This window comes from Urocitellus parryii, chromosome 12 (genome assembly GCF_045843805.1).
Source record: "Urocitellus parryii isolate mUroPar1 chromosome 12, mUroPar1.hap1, whole genome shotgun sequence".
NCBI classification, from domain to species: Eukaryota; Metazoa; Chordata; class Mammalia; order Rodentia; family Sciuridae; genus Urocitellus; species Urocitellus parryii.
Genome location: NC_135542.1, coordinates 50,164,702 through 50,184,569, shown reverse-complemented (window position 1 = coordinate 50,184,569; position 19,868 = coordinate 50,164,702). Strand labels below are relative to the sequence as shown.

General features: G+C 50.0%; 1 non-coding gene across 1 annotated transcript; it reads right to left on the bottom strand.

Moving 5' to 3' along the window:
- Positions 1-19,301: 19,301 nt before the first annotated feature.
- Trnaa-cgc (transfer RNA alanine (anticodon CGC)) lies at positions 19,302-19,374 on the bottom strand. The gene has a single exon. It is a non-coding gene; the product is annotated as a tRNA-Ala (tRNA).
- Between the last annotated feature and the right edge of the window lie 494 nt (positions 19,375-19,868).

The following is a 19,868-nucleotide window of genomic DNA, read 5'->3' as shown; positions in this document are numbered from 1 at the left end:
ATGGACATGGGGCCCCCATACAGGGACAGGAGTTAATCACCAGCTTTTCTTCCAGGCCTTCCTGTGGGCTTGGTCTTACAGTAGAATTTGGTAGGGTGAAGGGGACTTGGGGAATGTGCCAACTTGGTCCAAGTGGTGTTCCCTTCATCCACCTCCATCCCTGTGGGGGACTTCTGAGGACAGGTATTTGGTACCTTCCAAAGGGGCCTCAGCCGGGTGGGCCATGGGAGGGTTAGGTGTGGGGAGTGTTGAGCTTGCTGTAGAAGAAGCCAAGGGCGGGGGCAGTGGGTCTGGAGAAACCAGAAGGGCCTGGGGAGAATCCCCAAGGGTGTTCCCTATGGGATTTCCTTTCCAAAGAGCAGGCCCATCTTGAAACCAGGGTGCTAGGAGCCCAGGTGACAGCCTCCCTCCTGAGGGTGCCAAGTGGAGCATGGTGCCAAAGATCCATGGCCCTTGCATGGGGGAGGCAGCTGGGTGCTAGTGCCAGGGCCACAAGCCTTGGCCTCCCGCCTCAAGAGGCACTGAATCCCAGCAGATGGCTGCGAGCCTAAGGGCCTCAGGCTGGCTGGTGCTAACCCCTTTCCTGCGGGACCGACTGGAACAGTGGGCTAGTGGGGAGCTCGCAGGTGAGGATCAGGGGGCTCTTGAAGTCTGCTCTCTGGCCTCAGAGCCTCCTTGCTGTTTGACATCCTATCAGAAAGAAACTTCCCCAAAGAACATCTAGGACCTCTTAGCCTTTGAAAGGCCTGGGCATGGTTGGCAGGTGGAGATGAAGGATTTGGTGAGTGGCTGGGGTGTGGTCCGGAAAGGCAGACCCCAGCAGGAAGGCAGGCTGATGCTGACAGTCTCTAACTAGTCAGCTGGCTCCCCTCACCTGCTTGCTGGCCCCAGGCCACAGCTGCTCTGGGGGAGCCTCTGAGCGTTGCCATCTCTAGCACAGGGAAGTCCATAGGAGGAGCAAGGGAGTGTGGTTCAGCTGAGCCTGCTCGGAGACGTGCTAACAGGAAAACTGCAATCATTAGTGTTCATATTTTTTATTATGTAAGTCTATATCAGTAGGTCTTGAATTCCTCTTGCTGTTCTGCGTGGCGCAGAGTTGCTGTGAGTAGTGTCTTTGGAGCTGTCATTTCATAGGAGCCCTGTGAGCTATAGGCTGGGCCTGTAGGGCTTGCCTGGCGCCTCTGAAGAGGCTGCTGCTGCTGCTTGCTCTGGTCAGGGGAACCCGAGAGATGTGATTCTGGAGAGCTGTTTCCAGGCAGGGCCACAGCTTGATCCTGGGAAGGGAACAATCTGCATTCATCTTTTTCTAGTCTGCGTGCTCCCAGTGCTTGTGACTAGACTGTGATACTGAGTTGTCCCTCTTGGCAGGGAGCCGCTGCGCCTCCCACTCCCCCCAGCACGGGAAAGGGGTTACGGAGGGATGGCTGGAGTTGGAGTGGCCCTCTGGGGCTAGCTACAGGTGGCCAGGCCTTGTGCTGGGGTCAGGAGGACTGGAGAGGAAAGGACATAGATGAACCCCATTGTTCTAGTGTAAGCTCTTGGATCTTTACGTTTTGGTAAAGAAGTGCTGGGGTCTTTGAGAAGTGAGGATCTCGCCCCTTTGGGTTTCAGAGACCCGGCTGAGGTGGGCCTTTGGTTGGGGACCTGTCTCCGACTCTAGGCAGTAGAGTTTGGGCAGTGGGAGAAGCAAGCAGGTCAGAGTAGGGAGGGGAAGGAGGCCTTGCTGGGGGGACTCCCTCCCTAACTTCCCAGAGGCCCCCTGGGCGTCTGCAACTCCAGCAACTGGAAAGCTCCAGGGATCTGCTCCCTTGAGGGCACAGAGGGGGACTCCCCAGACACCCGGCTCCAGCCTGTGCCTGAGGACGTGAGCAGCGGTCTAAAGCGTCACTTGTAGTCCCATTCACTAACAGACCGATTTGGTTGCACAGCCCTAGAATCCAACAGACGACAAAAATGCCGAAATTCCTTAGAATACGCAGAGGGAGGAGGTGACTCAACAAGGTGCTAAAACATTTTATTAAAAATATATATTGTTAAATTAAGTCTGCTGTCTGGACAATGACTGTTTGTTTTGTTTTCTTGTAGTGGAGTTTAAAAGAGACTATTATTTTACTCTGATATATTATTATTAAAAAGGCATTTTAACTTTGTACTTGAAAACTAAGTGAGCGATTTCACGTGTTTTAGCTGAGGCATTGAAGTAGCGGGTGCTTACTTATTTGTGGGAAATCATGTATTCATACTGAAGAATAAACTCCGTAGCTGATTTGGTAATAACTTTTACTGTTACAGACGATTGCGCTTTGACCCCGGTGGCAGAGCACTTCTACTCCACATTCCACGCAGCTAAATGCAGGACTTTCCAGATTCTTCCCTCCCTGGCCCTCCTTCCTTTCTCTTAAGTTCCTCTCTTCCTTTGTTTTGTTTTTGTTTTTCCTGGTTCCAGCATCCTTTTCACCACTGTATTTTTTTTAGGGTTGCTTCTCTATTTATTGACAATAATAATGTACATTTCACAGTCTGGTTCTGGGACAGCCGGGAGGGGTGCAGGGGGGTTCCTCAGGGCCCCGCCGCCCGCCCGGCGTTCTGTTGTATCTCTGTGTACGTGATTGCTCGTGACATAGCTGTTTATGAAATAATTAAAGAGGTCAATGCGTACAGCAGATGTAGAAAGTCTGTCAGTTCCGCCTTCATCACATTTTTTTTGTGCCCAGAAGAATATAATAAAGCTCCTTTCTAATGTACTTGTGCTGGAGAACACTTGAATAAATGGACTGTTTTTGTGCAAAAAGAAAAACGGAAAAAGCACCGATAATGTCCTTTTGTCTTGCGTCTCCTTTTCCCTGATGTGGCTGTTCACAGCCCTTCTCCAGAGGGCTTAAGTACCTCAGTGGGAGGTGCCGCATTGGGTCCAGACAACTCTTTAAATCACGCCCTGCCTGGGTGTCACATAGGCCCGGGCCCCATGTGGCAGAGGCCTGTGGATCTGAAGCTCAGAGATAACTAGAGGGAGAGGGTGGAGCAATCGGTGTTGGAAAACCAGAGCAGAGAGGGGACAGTGTCTTGCTCAGATGGCGGTGGGGGAGGACCCCTGGTCACCAGCAGCAGTGCCCTCTCAACAGGGTTTTGTCAACAAACCAGAGTCCAGAGGGGAGTAGCCAGAGGTAGACAGTCTGGATTGGGGAGGATTCCTGGAAGGAACCCAGCCATTTGTCTTAGGAGCCAGCATTGGGAGGACATATTTGCAGACACCCGCAGGGCTGGGCCACACTGCTGGTGGCCAGTGTGAGCTCAGCGTAAGGCAGACCTCGGTCCCCCTGGCCCACAGTGCAGGAGGTGCCTTGGGTGCAGAGGAGCCCTGGCTAAGGAGAGGAACTGGGTGGCCCTCTGAGGGGTTGCCGGTCTCCCTTCAGACCCACGTCTGGGTTCCTCTGCTGCCTGGCCCTCAGAACCGACTTGCAAGTGGCCAGTGCTGTGTGGCCTGCAGAGCCCCGACATGTACTTTGACCTTGTGACTCTGCTTCAGTCTCTAGGCCCCTACCCTAGCTGTCTAAAGTGACAGTCTGAATACTGTAAGGACTGGGACTGTTCCCTCACACTCAGCCCCAGGACCTCGGCCACTCTGTGCTGGGCTTTGTCTCCCAAGTGCCCGGTGGGCCCAGCCATGGTTGGGCTCCTGAGGAGGGCGGCTTGAGGTTCTTTCTACACCAGACTCGTGGGAGGTTCAGGACCGCAGCGCTCTCCCGGCAGCAAACACGTCATTAGGGGAAAGTTTGACAAAAGAGGGGACCCCGACCAGACTAACTGGCTTTGTCATGGGCACCTTTTCTCTCCGTTTTTCCTTACAAAGTTGTAAGTGTACATTTAACTTTTATCCTACTTTTTTCTCAATATTTTTCAATGTTGATGTAGAACTTTTTTTTGTTTTTGTTTTTTCAAATGGCTGCATGGTGTTTTCTTGTTGAATGTTTGTTTCTATATAAGTATATATATATAATTTTATTTTAGCTATAAATAGAGCTTCAATAAACGTCTTTATGTTTTGGCTTTCCCCCCTATATTTTGTTTTTTTTTTTCTTTTAAAATGGATTTCCCAGAAATGAGACCAAATGGAGAAAAATAGATGGATATTTTGATTGGTTCCTGACATTTACTTGATTTCTTCCAAGAGGCTAGCAGACAGGCAGTATAGCTTCAGCTCTGAGGGTCTCCCTTCGGAAACAAACCTGGTCTTTAGTTTCACCAATTCAGAATTGTATTGTCTTAGTCTGTTTTCTATTGCTGCAACAGAATACCTGAGGATGGGTAATTTATAAAGGAAAGAAATTTAGTCAGCTCATGGTTCTGGAGGCTGGAAGTCCAAGATCAGCGGCCACATCTGGTGAGGCCTTCATATTATCATAAAGTGTCCACATACAGAAGAGACAGAACAGAAGGGGCCAGACTCCGTGACAGTGAAGAGGAAGAAGCAACACAATTTAGTCACTGGATTTTGAAATCAGCTTACCTGGAGGAATCCTGGGGACAGAACTCAGATTGGATCTCCGAGATTAGTTCCAAGACTAAGGAGAGATGGGAGGGTGGAAAGAGGTGGGGATCGCCATGTATCTGAGCCAGGGGTGAGAGAAGTTATGGCGGGTGAGCAGCTGGGCCATTTGCTTAGTAAAAACCATCTGGTGAAGCTTGTTTAAACAAGGCGTCACTTGATGGCCGAGGGGTGGGGAGGACAGGGTAAGGGTCAGCACTGGCAGGAGTCAAGGTAGTCATGAAGTGATAGGTCCACAGAGACTGCCTAGGTGGGTCCCCCCCCACCGCCCCAGCACTCTGTTTAGGTATGGCAGGGACCATGGCAGGGACCCCGCACACCCAAGCCTGGCTTAGGGTTCAGTAAGGCTGCCTGGGGGTCTAGTGGAACAGAGGTGGGAGGGTCACCAAGGGCTGCCTGGGAGCCAGCTGGGTTGTGAGGCCAAACCCGCAAAGAGCAGGTAGAGGAGCCCAGCATGGGCAGGGGGTATAACTGCAGGGTGATGACAAGGGGCAGGGGATGCTGCTGGATGAACAGCTGCTGTGTTGCAGGTGAGGCCACAGGAAAGTACCTCTAAGGGGGACAGGAGTCCTAGTGTACCCACAATGCTCCCTTATCTCCTTGGCTCAAGTGAACTTGGAAAGGATGCAGCCCAGACTGGGAATGTAGCTCAGTGGCAGAGCACTTGACCCATATGGTCCAGGTCCTGAGTGAGGTCCCAAGCACCAAAAAAAAAAAAAAAAAAAAGATGCAGCCCCTCCCCTGGTGACATTCTCCCTCCTGTTGGTTTGGGGGTTAAGTGGGGAGGTCTCCGAGGAACGGCAACTAAAATAGTAGCTTATAGAGACTCGAACTTCAGAGACCAACCTGGCCAGCCCCTAAATATTCAACCCCAGGGCCCAGGTGCCTGCATTACGTTCTTCCTAGAAGACGGACCTCACATTTAGGCCCCCACCCTACCCCGTCTGAACCCTGTGACCCTGGGCCTCAGTCCTCTCAGAGGAAACTTGAGTTTTGTCTTCTTTCCCAAAGCATTTAGCCTGTGGTGGCTGTAACCCAGGATCTGGGGATGAGGTAGCACAGGAGCCTGTCTCCCTCAACCAAGGGCTCTGGTCCACTCTGGCAGAGAAGCTTTGGCCCTGCTGGAATCACCTGCACGGCCGCCCTCCCCATCACCTATGGAAGGGGTGGCAGATGGAAATACCCAGAAAGGCCACTTGCCTGGCACAGCAACAGGCCAGCTCTGGTCCCCCAGGTCCTTATCTCCCTGTGCCTCCCCCTCCAAGCCCACCCGCCTGCTGTCTCCCCAGCTCTCTGCTCAGCTCAGCTCAGCTCTCCCTCCCTGGCTGCTTCTCAGGCGGCGGCTCCCTCTGTCTAATGCCATCATTTCTCTCCCGGGAGCACACCAGCCTGCCTTCATGCACGTGCACATGCTCACGCACGCGGCCTCCCAACTGCCCTCTCCAGGCGCTGCCTAGTTCTCTGTTCTGCTTTTCAGCAAAACCTGACAGCACTCTGTTGATGGCGCTGAGGTCCTCCCCTCTGGGTGCCTTCCCCAGGCCCTGGGCCTCCCCTCCGCTCTCACCTGACTGCGCTCAGGCGCTGGGCCCTGAGCGACTTTCACCTCCCTGAAACCCCTGCTTCCCTGGGCTTCCTACCCCATGGTTCTTCTGTTCTCTAATGTGGGAGGGCTTTCAGGCCTGTCTTCCCCTGCCCTCCTCTGGAGGCCCCGGCTCACGGAACCCAAGGCCTGGGTGGCCTCTCTGCTCCCGTGTTGGGTGGGCATCTCAAAAGTGAACTGTCAAAACGGAAACGTTGGGTTCCTTCCCAACTTGCTCCCAGCCTTCAGTTCTTTTAGCAGCTTGTACTTAACTGGCATCAGGACCTTGGGTCTCATCCTTGATCCCCTCTTAATATCACAACCTACTTCTCGTCTACCAGCAGTACTCACCTGTAAATATATCCTCAGCCAGGTGTGGTGGCACACGCCTGTCATCCCAGAGCTCAGGAGGCTGAGGCAGGAGGATCATGAGTTCAAAGCCAGCCTCAGAAAAAGTGAGGCCCTAAGCAACTCAGTGGGACCCTGTCTCTAAATAAATACAAAATAGAGCTGGCAGTGGGGGCGGGGAGGGCTGTGGCTCAGCGGTAGAGCACTTGCCTAGCACGAGCAAGGCCCTGGGTTCGATCCTCAGCACCACATAAAAAGAAAATAAAGGTATTGTGTCCACCTACAACTAAAAAATAAATGTTTAAAAAAATTAGGGCTGGGGATGTGGCTCAGTGGCTGAGTGCCCCTGAGTTCAATCCCCGGTACCCCTCCTCCAAAAAAAAAAGGACTGTAAATATAGCTCAGTGGTAAAGCACCTCTGGGTTCTACCCCCCAATACTGAAATAAAGTCCCAATTCAGCCACTTTTCACTGTCTTCACTGATGCCACTTTGACACAAGTCCCCTCCTCCCACAACAGGTCTCCTTCCTTCTTTTCCCATCCTTTCCAACCTGTTCAACACGCACAGTCATTTCATTAAAACCAAACCCTAGGGCTGGGCCTGTGGCTCAGTGGTAGAGCGCTCGCCTGGCATGTGTGAGTCACTGGGTTCGATTCTCACCACCACATACCAACAAAGATGTTGTGTCCGCCGAGAACTAAAAAATAAATATTAAAAATTCTCTCTCTCTCTCTCTCCTCTATCACTCTCTCTTTAAAAAAAAAAAGAAAAAAAAAAACCAAACCCTAGGGGCTGGGCCTGTGGCTCAGTGGTAGAGCGCTTGCCTGGCATGTGTGAGTCACTGGGTTCGATTCTCAGCACCACATAAAAATAAATGAAATAAAGGTCCATTGACAGCTAAAAAATATTAATAAAAATTAAAAAACAAAAAACAAAACAAAACAAAAACCCCAAAACCCTCTGTTTGTTTCTTTGTTTTAGCTGAGTTGAGGCTAGAACCCAGGGCCTTGCACATGCAGGGCAAGTACACACTCAGCCTGAATCAAACCTTTTTTGAAAAAGCCTTTAGTTGTGTGCTATGGCAACAAGCGGAAGCCCTCCCACCTTGTCCCATGAAGCCCACTGACCTCCACAACATTCCAGCCCCGTGGGCCTTCTTTCCTGTAAGCAGATCAAATTCTGCCATTGCAGGGCTTTAGTGCACATGCTGGGCTCTCTGCCTGGAGGCCTTGCTCATCGCCCAGCTCTCCCTGGCTTGCCTCCTATCATCTAGTCTCAGCTCAGAGAGGTGCACTGTGTGTGTGTGTGTGAGTGTGAGTTATAGGGGGATTGAACCCACTGGCTCTATCACTGAGCTACATTCCCAACCCCTCTTTCTTTTTTTAATTTGAGGCGGGATCCTGGGGATTGAGCTCAGGGGTGGTGTACCACTGAGCCATCTCCCCAGCCCCTTTTATTTTGAGACAGTCTTGCCAAGTTGCTTAAGACCTCACTAAGTTGCTGAAGCTGGCCTTGCAATCCTCCTGCCTCAGCCCCCCAAGTCTCTGGGATTACAGGTGTGTACCATCGCATTTAGGTCTTTTTTATTTTGAAACAGGGTCTAAGTGCCTGAGGCTGATTTGGAACTTGTGATCCTCCTGTCTCAGCCTCGAAGTTGCTGGGATTACAGGTGAGCGCCACTGCGCCCAGCATGAAGGGTACTCCTTGGCTGCTCCACATACTCTATGGCCACTGCTCTCTAGTCTATTTATTATTTTCATAACTGCCAACCTCAGAAATTCCTACTGATTATTATGCTTACTGTTTACAGTCTGCCTTCTCCATGTTTCCACAGTGTGCCCAGGGCTGGCTGGGTCAGGTATGACTGTCATGCAGTCATCAGGTGCTCCGTGTGCACAGAAGCCATTCTGTATCAACTCATTTGTCACTGGAGGTCTGAAGGAGTTCCCAGACAGGGGGACTCAAGACAAGTGGAGTCCTTGAAATATGTGTTGGGAAAGAATTTCAGCACATGCCAATCAGAGACAGACAGATGTACTACCTAAGGAAGCAGAGTTGCATTCAAGGGACAATGTGGGGGCTCTCTACAGGTAGCAACGCAACCCTTTGGTGTGGAGCAGTAATATTTATAGAGGGAGGGTTGCTCAGGGCTAGACTAGAGGTGGAGCCAGGGAGAGTTGCACCAACTTGGTGCCAGTTCTCTAGGCTTGTGCATCAAAGTCAAGGATGCAGGTCAAGGGGGAAGGTGAAGGACTTGGGCTAGGTTACTCAGGAATGCTTGTTTTGCATTTCAAAGGTGCATGGGCATTTTCTGAATCCTAACTCCTCCTCTTTAAAAAAAACTTTTTTTTAGTAGTAAATGGACACAGTACCTTTGTTTTCTTTCTTCCTTTATTTTTTTTTTTTTAATGTGGTGCTGGGGATTGAACCCAGTGCCTCACACGTACCAGGCAAGCGCTCTACCACTGAGCCACCACCCTAGCCCGTTTTAAGCTTCAGGCTATCTTTCCTTTTCTGTACCTCCAAATTCCTATCAACTTAATCATCTCCACCTTCTGCATTAGAAACACTTATCCCATTTTGCAGATTGATCTGAGCCCTGCTATGATCACAGGGTGCACAGGGAAAATGCTTGGATTTCAGAACTTGTCTGGGCACTGCAAATCACCCACCTGACTCTCCCTCTCACAATTTGGGGCTACTGTGCTCAGATTTGCTTAACGTCCAGGACCTCTGCATTCGTTCCCACTTAGCTGCAGAAATGCCTAGTTATGTCCTCAGCACACAAAGGCCAGGAGAAAGGAAGCAATAGCCTTCCGTCACTGCGCACCCACGGAGTACATGCCAGCCCCCCTGCAGCTGCCAGCAGCAGCTCCACTTCCCACGTCCAGACTTGTGCCAAGTCCTTTACAGGAATTATCCCATTTAATTCTCAGGAGAAGGCCAGTGCCTAGGCAATTAGGTCCATTCTGTAGATGAAACAATTGAGGACCATACAGTCTTTGTAACCCGCCAGGTAGAAGCTGGCCAGAGGGCAGGACTTACCAGTCCACCAGGCTGTTTCCACCCACCCGGCTTCTGCCCACAGGGAGGGTGACTTGTGCGTTCAAGGCAACATCTATTATGAGAGTGAGCCATAGGCTTAAAAAACAATCAATATACCATGAACTTTTGTCCCTGAACTTGAATTAAAAATCAACCTTGCCTTTCTTTTAAGAGTTGGGGGTCTAGGGCTGGGGTTGTGGCTCAGCGGTAGAGCGCTTGCCTAGCACGTGTGAGGCCCTGGGTTCAATCCTCAGCATCACATAAAAATAAATAAAATAAACGTATTGTGCCCAATTACAACTAAAAAATAAACATTAAAAAAAAGAGTTGGGGTCTTAGCTCACTGGCCTCAAACTCGGAGGGGGGAGTGTTTAATGATTATAGTAATTTAAAAACTACCCCAAAACAGAGGGCAGTAAGAGTCAAAGTCCCAACTCCTGGAGATACTCAGTTGGAATTTCTTCATTTAGATACATATACAACTTTACTCATTTAAAATCATATTAGGGGGGCTGGGGATGTGGCTCAAGCGGTAGTGCACTCGCCTGGCATTTGTGGGGTGCTGGGTTCAATCCTCAACACCACATAAAAATAAAAAATAAAGATATTGTGTCCACCTAAAAAAAAGAACTAAAAAATAAATAAAATCATATTAGGGGCTGGGGTGTGGCTCAGTGGTGGAGTGCTTGCCTAGCATGCTTGAGGCACTGAGTTCGATCCTCAGCACTACATAAATGTAAAATAAAGATGTTGTGTCCACTTAAAACTAAAAAATAAATATTAAAATAAAATAAAATCATATTAGGGCCGAGGGTGTAGCTCAGTGGTAGAGCACTTGCTTAGTATTCGACCCAGGCCCTGGGTTCAGTCCTTGGCACCACTGTTGTAATAGAAAACTCTGTCCATGTCCCTGATGCCCATCCAATAATGAGGACACGGTTTGGAGAAAAAGGAAAAAGAAGGTTTATTGCTTTGCTAGCAAAGGAGCAACACAGGGGACTCCTGCCCCAGGAGCTGTGATTCTGTCCATCAGCTGGAAGGGGTCTTTCTGAAGTTATAATTCGCTTGTTAATTTGGAAGATAGTCATTTCTGAGATCTTCTGGTACCATCCACAAAGTCTGGGTTACTTGTTCCTATAGTGGGTGTGTACTCAAGGACAGAGACTGCCTAGGAGGGGGAAGAAAGATAACCTGGTTTCCCGAGATTAGTGAGGGAGAGAGGTTAGGGAGGAGCAGGAAGAGAGGAAGGGAAAGAGACATGTCCACCTGAAAAATAAGTTGCAATGGCAGAGCAGCAAGGGTTATATTCAAAGCATAAAGTGGACCACTCTTATACCTCCATGAAAATAATTAATTAAATAAAATCATATTGTTGATTGATTTTTGTTGATTAATATTTTGCTTTGCAATGATTACTCGCATGCCAGATATTATTTTCATGTGTATTTTATTATGAACTTTCCCCCCTGCATTAAATCTCTAAAAAAAAGTTTATGGTGTTGTTAAAAGATTTTTTAGGGGATGCAATGAAAACATTTTAATGGCTGCATACTACTCTATTCCTTAGAAGGACTACAATTTAAGACATTTAGGTTTTTTTGTCTATTCCTTGGAAGGCGCCATTAGCTGTTGGAGTGGGCATTCTAGCATGTTCCTTCACTGATCTACATTCACTTACATATATTTTTGTAAAAAACAAAACGAAGAAAAAAAAAAAAAAAGAAACCTCCCAGCATAGTTGGAAGAAAAGCGGCAAAGGGTGGTGCTGGGACCCTCGATGTCACACGACTAAGGGACAGGTCGCCTGCGCAGTCCACGGGACTCCTCTGGCCCCCTCGCACGCACGCGCGCCAGCCTCCGCCGGAATGGAGCCTCGGGGTCAGCAGCGCCGGTTCCTCCTCTCAGCCAACTGGGCTGTCCGCAGGCTCAGAAAGGTCCCTCCCCACCTGGGCGGGCCCTGCACACCGACGTGGCCTTTCAGCCCTGTGCAGCTGAGGTCTCCTGGTGGGCGGCACCTAAAGGAGCTACTACTTGGTGCCCCTACCTGAGCATTGTAGCATAAACGTCTGAGGTGTCATTGCAGGTCCAAGGGCTCAGGACCCACAGCAGTAAACCGCCCCTGGAAGACAGTCAGAGATTTTGGCTGCGGGTCCTGCCCCTGGCTTGCCTGTGCTCTTTAATGCAGGCAGAGGGCCTGCATTAAAGAGCACACAGGCTAGTTGGGGACTCAGATTTGTGAACAAAAGTACTAATTACTGGCTGGCTAGCTTCAGACCTTTTTGAGACTTCTCAGCTTTTGGAAAAATTAGAACACGAACATTGACGTCCCAACTCTACAACTGATAAGCTCACATTTCCAAGACTGCAGCAGCTAGAGGAATCAAACCTAGGAGTATGGATCTTAATCAGGGATAGGAATATAGTGTAGCCAAGCAGAAAAAAACAGACCCGAGTTCAAATCCTAGCTCTTGCCTGTGACAATCAACCTTTTTCAAGACTCAGTTTTTTCATCTATGAAATGTGCACAACCAAATGTGCACAACCCCAGGGTGGTTGTGAGGCTCAAGATCTGTATATTAGAGCCAGACACAATATTGCACACCTGTAATCAAAGCTGCTCTGGAGGATGAGGCAGGAAGATAGTAAGTTCAAGGCCAGCCTGGACAATTTACAACCAGTCTTAAAATAAAATAAAAAGGGAGGCGGATGTGGCTCAGAGACAGAGCATTTGCCTAGTATATATGAGGCCTTGGGTTCAATCCCCAATCCTTCAACAAACAAACAAAAACATAAAATCTCTTTATCAGGTGTTTAATATCTCAGGTGTCCAGTGAGAGGGCTGGAACCCAGCCCCAGCTCCCTGCCTCTTTACCAAGGGGTTCTTTCTTTCCAGGAGTCACTCAGATGCTTCCTTTGGGCAGAAGTAAGGAAGCCCTGCAGGAGGCCGGTGGCCTTCTGGGGTGGAGAAGATACTCCAAGGGCATGCTTGGGCTTAGTCCTTCCCGCCTGCTTTGTGAGCCTGCTGGTTTGGCTGTGAGGCCCAGAAGGCCGGGAAAGATGGGAGATGCCAAAGGGCCCCCTCTAGTGTCCTTCTTCTGGTTGGTGGAAGTTAGTTTAAATGAGTTGGTCCAAGTTAGTGAGTTAACTGTGCTGTGGGCCGAGATGATGGCCGCTGCCTGAGCTTGGCCAATAAGACTTCCCAGTAACCCCGTTAGGTAGAGCCACTCGACTGGGGGACACTGCAGCCCAGGGGGTGTGCCCTGATGTGCCCAAATCACACAGGCAGGCCTGGAGTGGCTGGGAGGGCACCTGGGCCTTCCCCACAGTGCACTAGGGACCCCTCCTCTCTTCTAGCTGCCTTGGATTGCTCAACCTTCCCTCCATTGACAACATAGAAACATTATAAAGAAAATCTCTCAAATCCCACCAGGTTAATCCTTCCTTCCTCCCTCCCTCCCTGTCTTCCTTTCTCTTCTTGTGCAGTACTGGAACCTGGGAGCACTGCTACCGAGCTGCATCCCCAGTCCTTTTTATTTTTTTATTTTTTGAGACAGGGTCTTGAGCCCAGGCTGGTCTTGAACTTGTGATCCTCCTCCCTCAGGCTCTTGAGTTGCTGGGATTCTGGGTGTGTGGGATGCTGAGCCTGGTTTATGTTATTCCTTATAAATGCATGTGAATCTACACTGATCTAATTTGTTTTCAACTGAAAGGAAAACCGTTTCTGAAGGAGTTGTGATCCCCAAATGTGTCATTTCATATTAAACAATTTTCCAGGAAGATTATATTACAAACAAGTTTCGGCACCCCTTAGATATGGCGTAGTGGTGGCTTGGCATTCCATCTTGAGGGTGTGAAATGGTTTACTTAGCCAGTTTCCTTCCCTCAGTTGTTAGGTTGTTTCTAGTTTTAGCTATGCCAATCATGCCATATGAACATGATTATGCATATAGCATTTTTATTCTTTTCAACTATTTGTTTAGGATAAACTCGCAGGCAGCGGGGTTATTGGCGTAAGGTTTGGACCTTTACCTAAGTGTTCCTTTATTTTGCATTATTGACTTCATACCATGCCACCTTTATTACTGCTTTTTCTAAGTGAGCAAAATTCTCCGCAGCGCCTTTTCGAATTCAGATTTGTGGAGAAAATACAAGGACACCCCCCACCCCTTCTACCTACACAGTGTCACGCTTAGGCTGTGAGTGGCAGTGACAGGGGCAGCCAAGGACAGCTGGAGGAGCTGTCACCTGCGTCACCCTCCCCCGGGGCCCTGGCAGGCGTCCTGGGGTCCTCCGGGACACAATTCCTGAAGGTGGCACCTGAGATTTTCTCCCCAGCAAGGCGAAAGCAGCAAGGGCCGGCGAGGGACCTTCTTTGCTTCCTCAGGCCTCCTCGGGGAGCAGAGGGCCGAAGCTTGAACACAGTGGTTGTGCAGCCACTGTAACTGGCAGGTCCTGCACTTAAAAAAAAAAAAAAAAAAAAAAAATATATATACACACACACACACACACACACACACATATTAGTTGTCAATGGATCTTTTATTTTATTTATATGTGGTGCTAGGGATCGAACTCAGGGCCTCCCACATGCCAGGCAAGTGCTCTGCCCCTGAGCCCCCTACTCCAGTCCCCAGGTCCTACATTTTTACTTGCTAACCCTGGCAGCCCCATTTGTGATGGAGGGCCTGGCTTGGAGGGAATCTGGTGCAGAACCCTAATACCTGCCCTAGGGAAAGATCGTGGTCCTTATGGAACAGAAGGGGGGGTATGCAGGAAAGGTGGCAGGAGGTGTCTCCTAGTATTGCCACACTGGCCTGAGGAGCTCCGCTGAACACAGCTGGCCTTCAGAACCTTCTCCTACAGGGGCTGAGCTTCCTGAGGACAAGATAGTAGCAGCCATTACAGGCTGTGGCCTCTGCCTCTTGGATTCTCTCAACCGCAGCTGGCTCACAGCCTCTGAAATGCCTCCTGGGTCCTAATCCCATGAGTACCAAACTCTGAGGAAAGACTCAACTCTGCCTCGGTGGGATCTGGACAAGTCTCTGGCCTCAGTTTCTCTATATGTGGAATGGGGTCGGTGTCTGGGTTACATGAGATGAGTAATGTGAGAGGACCTGCTGAATCTCGAAGCCCAGATGCTTGACTATACACATATTCTCTGCCTGGTCAGCTTCACTGGGGCATATTCACAAAGGAACCAATTTTAAGTATATAACTCAATGAATGTTGATCTGTGTTTACAGATGTGTGACCACCACAATTGCAAATATCTGGGCTTTTTTTTTTTTTTTTTTAGGTCAAGAAACATTTGTTGAGCGTCTGCTATATACCCGATGCCCTGGTGTGAGCCAGGCACGCTGGGTGCAGGGCCGCAGCCCATCCTTGAGGAACTCAGAGCCTGGTAGAGAAGCTGGGCCTCCCGTGGAGGTGGCCACACAACCTGTGTGAGCAGTGGTTGTGGCGGGAGGGGTGGGGGTGGAGTTTCCCAGGAGCACCGCGCAGCCTGGCCGCCTCTAACCCAGCCTCACCAGGCCCTCAGGGCATGCCCTTTTTTCTTGTTTTTATCTGGAAGAAACTCATTCCTCTTCTTGCTTCAAGGCCCAGCTCAGATGTTGCCTCCTCTGAGAAGCCCTTGTGACTTTCTCAGGTGGTTCTGGGACAGATCTGTGACTCCTAGTCATTGATTTGGGGTCTACAGGTACTAAGGATTAGAGGGAGGCAGGGCTTAAGGAAGGCCCGGTGGGAAAGGCTGTGATGAAGGCCAGAGAAGGCCCACTTGCTGGAGACTGGAGGTGCCCAGGGCGCGAGAAGGAAAACTTGTGGGACTGGGCCAGGCAGGGAGTGTGGGCTGGGGTCAAGGAGGCAGGGGGCGTGAGCTGCCTCTTGAACCTCGTGCATGCGGTCAGGAGAGCCTGTCAGTGCTGGGCAGGGAGAGCTGAGGTGTGTGCAGGTGGGTGCTGCACCTGCTGGTGCTTGGCATCTTGCAAGTGCCAAGGAGGCTCCAACCTGGGGCTGCGGCCTGCACCTGTGAGGGGTGCATGGGGCCAACCGAGCCAGCTCAAGCCCCACAGTACCTTCCTCGCAGCGGTCTCCACTCTGTAGCTCTGAGCTCATGGGATGACACTTATCATGGGGCAGAGAGGGGGATGGAAGAGTGGCCACGGGAGCCGAGAATGGTGATGCTTTTGAGTCCTTTCCGATTGTTTACCCTTTAAGTAAATCTGCAATCCGTTCCTTTCTTTTCAGCCCTCATGGTCCCCATTCCAGCTGTGCCCTGTCCTATCTGAATGGCCATCCGTATCTCCTCACCAAGAGGTCCCTGGGGTGAGTTGATGCCACTGCAGCCTGAGTGATCTTAAAATGCCAGCAGTGGCAGTAAGACAACACACTTTGGTCCGGTGACAAGGAGTCGGATGTTCTCACAGTGGGAGTTCAGAGAGCGGGGAGGATATTAGGTGAGAACCAAAGGTAGAGGCCTCTCCCCCTTCCCCTGGCCCTCAGGCTGCAGGCCGACTGTCCAGCAGCACCCATTTTCTTCTAAATGCCTTCCCAGTTTTTTCAAAGCATATAAATGCTCCTATGTGTAAGTGTGGATAATGTAATTGCACGTGCACGTGTAACTGTGTATGTATGTATGCACTAGCCCTTGCAAAAGCACCAACCACAGCTACACTGCACGCCTGTAATCCCAGTGACTCGGGAGGGGAGGCAGGAGGAGCCCAAGTTCGAGACCAGTCTCAGCAATGGAGCAAGATCCTCAGCAACTTATCAAGATCCTGTCACAAAATAAAAATAAAAGGGCTGTGGACATGGCTTGGTGGTGAAGTGCCCCTGGGTTCAGACCCCTGTCCACACACAAAAGGTAGACTTGCTGCGGTTAGAATACTGAGAGCTTTTGCCAAATTACCAGTTTGCCAAAATGGCTTTACGCATTTCTCTTTCCACAAACAATCTGATGCTTTCAGCCAGGCGTGGTGGCGCAGCGCGTGTAATCCCAGCGGCTCAGGAGGTTGAGGCAGGAGGATCGTGAGTTCAAAGCCAGCCTCAGCAGTGGTGAGGGGCTTAGCAACCCAGTGAGACCCTGTCTCTAAATCAAATACAAAATAGGGCTGGGGATGTGGCTCAGTGGCTGAGTGCCCCTGAGTTCAATCCCCAGTACCCCCCCTCCAAAAAAAATACTACCCGGTAAGATTACTTTTTAGAGATTTCCTGGCTATTTTCATTTAGCTATTTCCCAATCCCTTTTAGTGTTAACAGGTGAGGGGGAAGGCAGCCTGTCACACACCTTTCAAAAGAATTTCATCACATTATCATCCGAGCTACGAGCTACGGGAGGAGAGTCCTAGCAGTGGGAGAGGGGCTTTTGAGAAGATGACTTCTGAATTGTTGTACCACTGAGCCACATCCCCCGCCCTGAGACATACGTGTCTTGATAAATGTACTTCTAAACAGTTGTTCTTTGTGTGACTCTTATGAATGGACTCTTTTCTTCCATCGTGTTCTCTAACTGGTTATGTTTGTTACGGGGATCTTTCTAAAAGACAAGTTCTGCTCAAATACCCCAAGCCCTGCAGTGGTTTCCTGTTGCACTGGGGAACGCCCCGCACTTCCCAGGGACTTGTGTGATCTGTGTCCTCCTCCCTCTTCCTGCACTGTTGGTGCTCCAGGTGCCCACACTCTCACCACCAGGCCTGAGGATGCATCCTCTAGTTCTTAGCTTAAAGGAGACATCCCAGGGCTGGGTGTAGGGGTGCACACCTGTAATCCCAGCTGCCTGGGAGACTGAGGCAGGAGGATCACAAGTTCCAGCCAGCTTCAGCAGTTTAGCATGACCCTGTCTCAAAATAAAAAATAAATGGGGCTAGAATGTAGCTCATGGTAGTGCAGCCCTGGGATCAATCCCCAGTACTGCCCCCTGCAAAAGAAGAGCCAGCCTCCCTCAGGGAGGTGGTCCCTTGGCTTCAGTTGGGGCTCCTGTTCCATACTTCGATGCATGATTGTGTTTTTGTTTTTGAGGTGGGGTTTCACGGTATTGACCAGACTAGCCTTGAACACTTGGGCCCAGGTGATTCTCCTGCCTCAGCCCCCCCAGTGACTGGGACTCCAGGCATGTGCCACCAGGCTCAGCTCATACATGAGCATGTCATGAGAATTATTTTTGTGACTGTATTTCACACTGACGTTATCCCAGGAAGGCGCAGGGCTCTGCCTGTCTTTTTCACTGCTCTACCCCCAGCCCCTAAATGGTACCCCGGCAGGTGGTGGTTGCTGAGTACACCCAGGGCATGTTGGTGTCCGGACTTTCAGGCTGGAGCTTCCAGGCCTCAGGGACCGAGGACATGGAGACAGTTAAAAAGTCCTATGGTGGTGTATTGAGGCCACTCAGCCAGCTTCAACTTGCTTTTCCAAAGAGACTAAAATCTTCTACAGATCAGAAGAAGCCACATGTAAGAGGCAGCATTAGACAAAAACCTGAAGACGTTCATTCAATGAGCTGTCGCGTAGCCATCAGCACTGATTTTCTGAAGGTTGTGTGGCAACATAGGCTATGACATGGAGTGAAGATTTGGGGTAGAAAAGTGCAGAATGGGGGCTGGGGTTGTGGCTCAGTGGTAGAGCACTCAGCTAGCATATGTGAGGCCCTGGGTTCGATCCTCAGCACCACATAAAAATAAATAAGTAAGATAAAGGTATCATGTCCAACTATAACTAAAATATAAATATTAAAAAAAGAAAAGTGCAGAATGGTTACAGCCAGAAGATAAGCTATGGGAGCACCATGATTTTTATTTTTATTCTGGCTGATGCTTGGGACACATTGGTGCTCTGTAAATACTTCATTGAGTGAATGAACTGGGGATGAAACATTGGAAACTCAAGTAGCATCAATATTATATTATTTTTTATTTCTGTATGTTATATCTTTTTTTGGGGGGTACCAGGTATTGAACCTAGGGGAATTTAACCACTGAGCCACATCCCCAGCCCTGTGTGTTATATTTTCCAAGGTGTCTTTAAGGGTTTTAGTAACTTATAGAAAGAAATCAAAAAATTTCCCCCAAGTTTTTTTCAAGCATTCCTGTGATGCACTTTGCAGAATGGCCACCAGAGGGCAGGGCAGCCCTACTGTCAGAGAGGGTAGCCACCAGACCACGTTGTAAATGAGGTTTCTTTTTTTTTTTTTTTAAGAGAGAGTGAGAGAGGAGAGAGAGAGAGAGAGAGAGAGAGAGAGAGAGAGAGAGAGAGAGAGAGAGAGAGAGAGAATGAATTTTTTTAATATTTATTTTTTAGTTCTCGGCGGACACAACATCTTTGTTGGTATGTGGTGCTGAGGATCGAACCCGGGCCGCACGCATGCCAGGCGAGCGCGCTACTGCTTGAGCCACACCCCAGCCCTGTAAATGAGGTTTCAAGTAATGCAGAGGTTTCCTTAGAGGGCAGAGAGCCACCTCCCTGGGGACCTTCATGATGGGCCAAAGAATCTCTTTCTGGCTCTGTGTGAAGAACACAACCTCTCTGAAGCCACCATTCTGTGAGTGCTTTGGCCCTTCCCAGTGCTCTCCCTGGGACCCTCAGTGACCAGGACAGGGTTCCTACCCTCAGGGAGCTTGTCCCAGGCTGGCTAACCTGGGGCAGCAAGACACCCTGTCATCGTGAACCTCAGTTAGTTAGGGTGTGGTGGCAGGATGGTAATGTGGAGGTGGTGACCAAGGTCGCGAGAACCAAGCAGGATTCGTGATAGGCAGGGAGGGCTGCTTCTATAAAGTAGTCCGGGAATTTTTTGGTGGTGCTGGGCATTGAACCCAGGGCCTTGTGCATGCGAGGCAAGCACTCTACCACCTGAGCTACATCCCCAGCCCAAGTCAGGGAAATTGTCTCTGATGAGACCTCAATGAAGTGAGGGGATAAGGTAGAGGGGACAGGATGTGCAAAGGCCTGGTGGCAGCAGAGTGCTTATGTGGGGTTGTAGCGCGGACCCTTTTAGGTGTGTGAGACCCACAGATCCCTGTGGCCCATTGAGACTTTGCCTTCTGCTCCTTTTTGCTTGAGATGAGCGACTGTGTTGACAGAGACCACAGAGGTACAAGGTGGTGGTAGGGAGAGAGGATGGTGGTGGCTTAGCACCCAGGACACTCAGAAAATGCGTACTGAATTGAACTGATCTGCTTTGGTCAAAGCTGTCTCGGAATCCCAACCTCCCGGCTCCTTCCAGGGAATGGAGAAACCCCCACAGGAAAGGGGTCTCGATTTCGGTGGCTGCGATTTAAAAAAGACTTGATTCCTTATCCGGGGACCACAGGGCTATAAAGCAGAGGGGGCAGGAGAGAAATGCCTGGCCAGACCCTGAG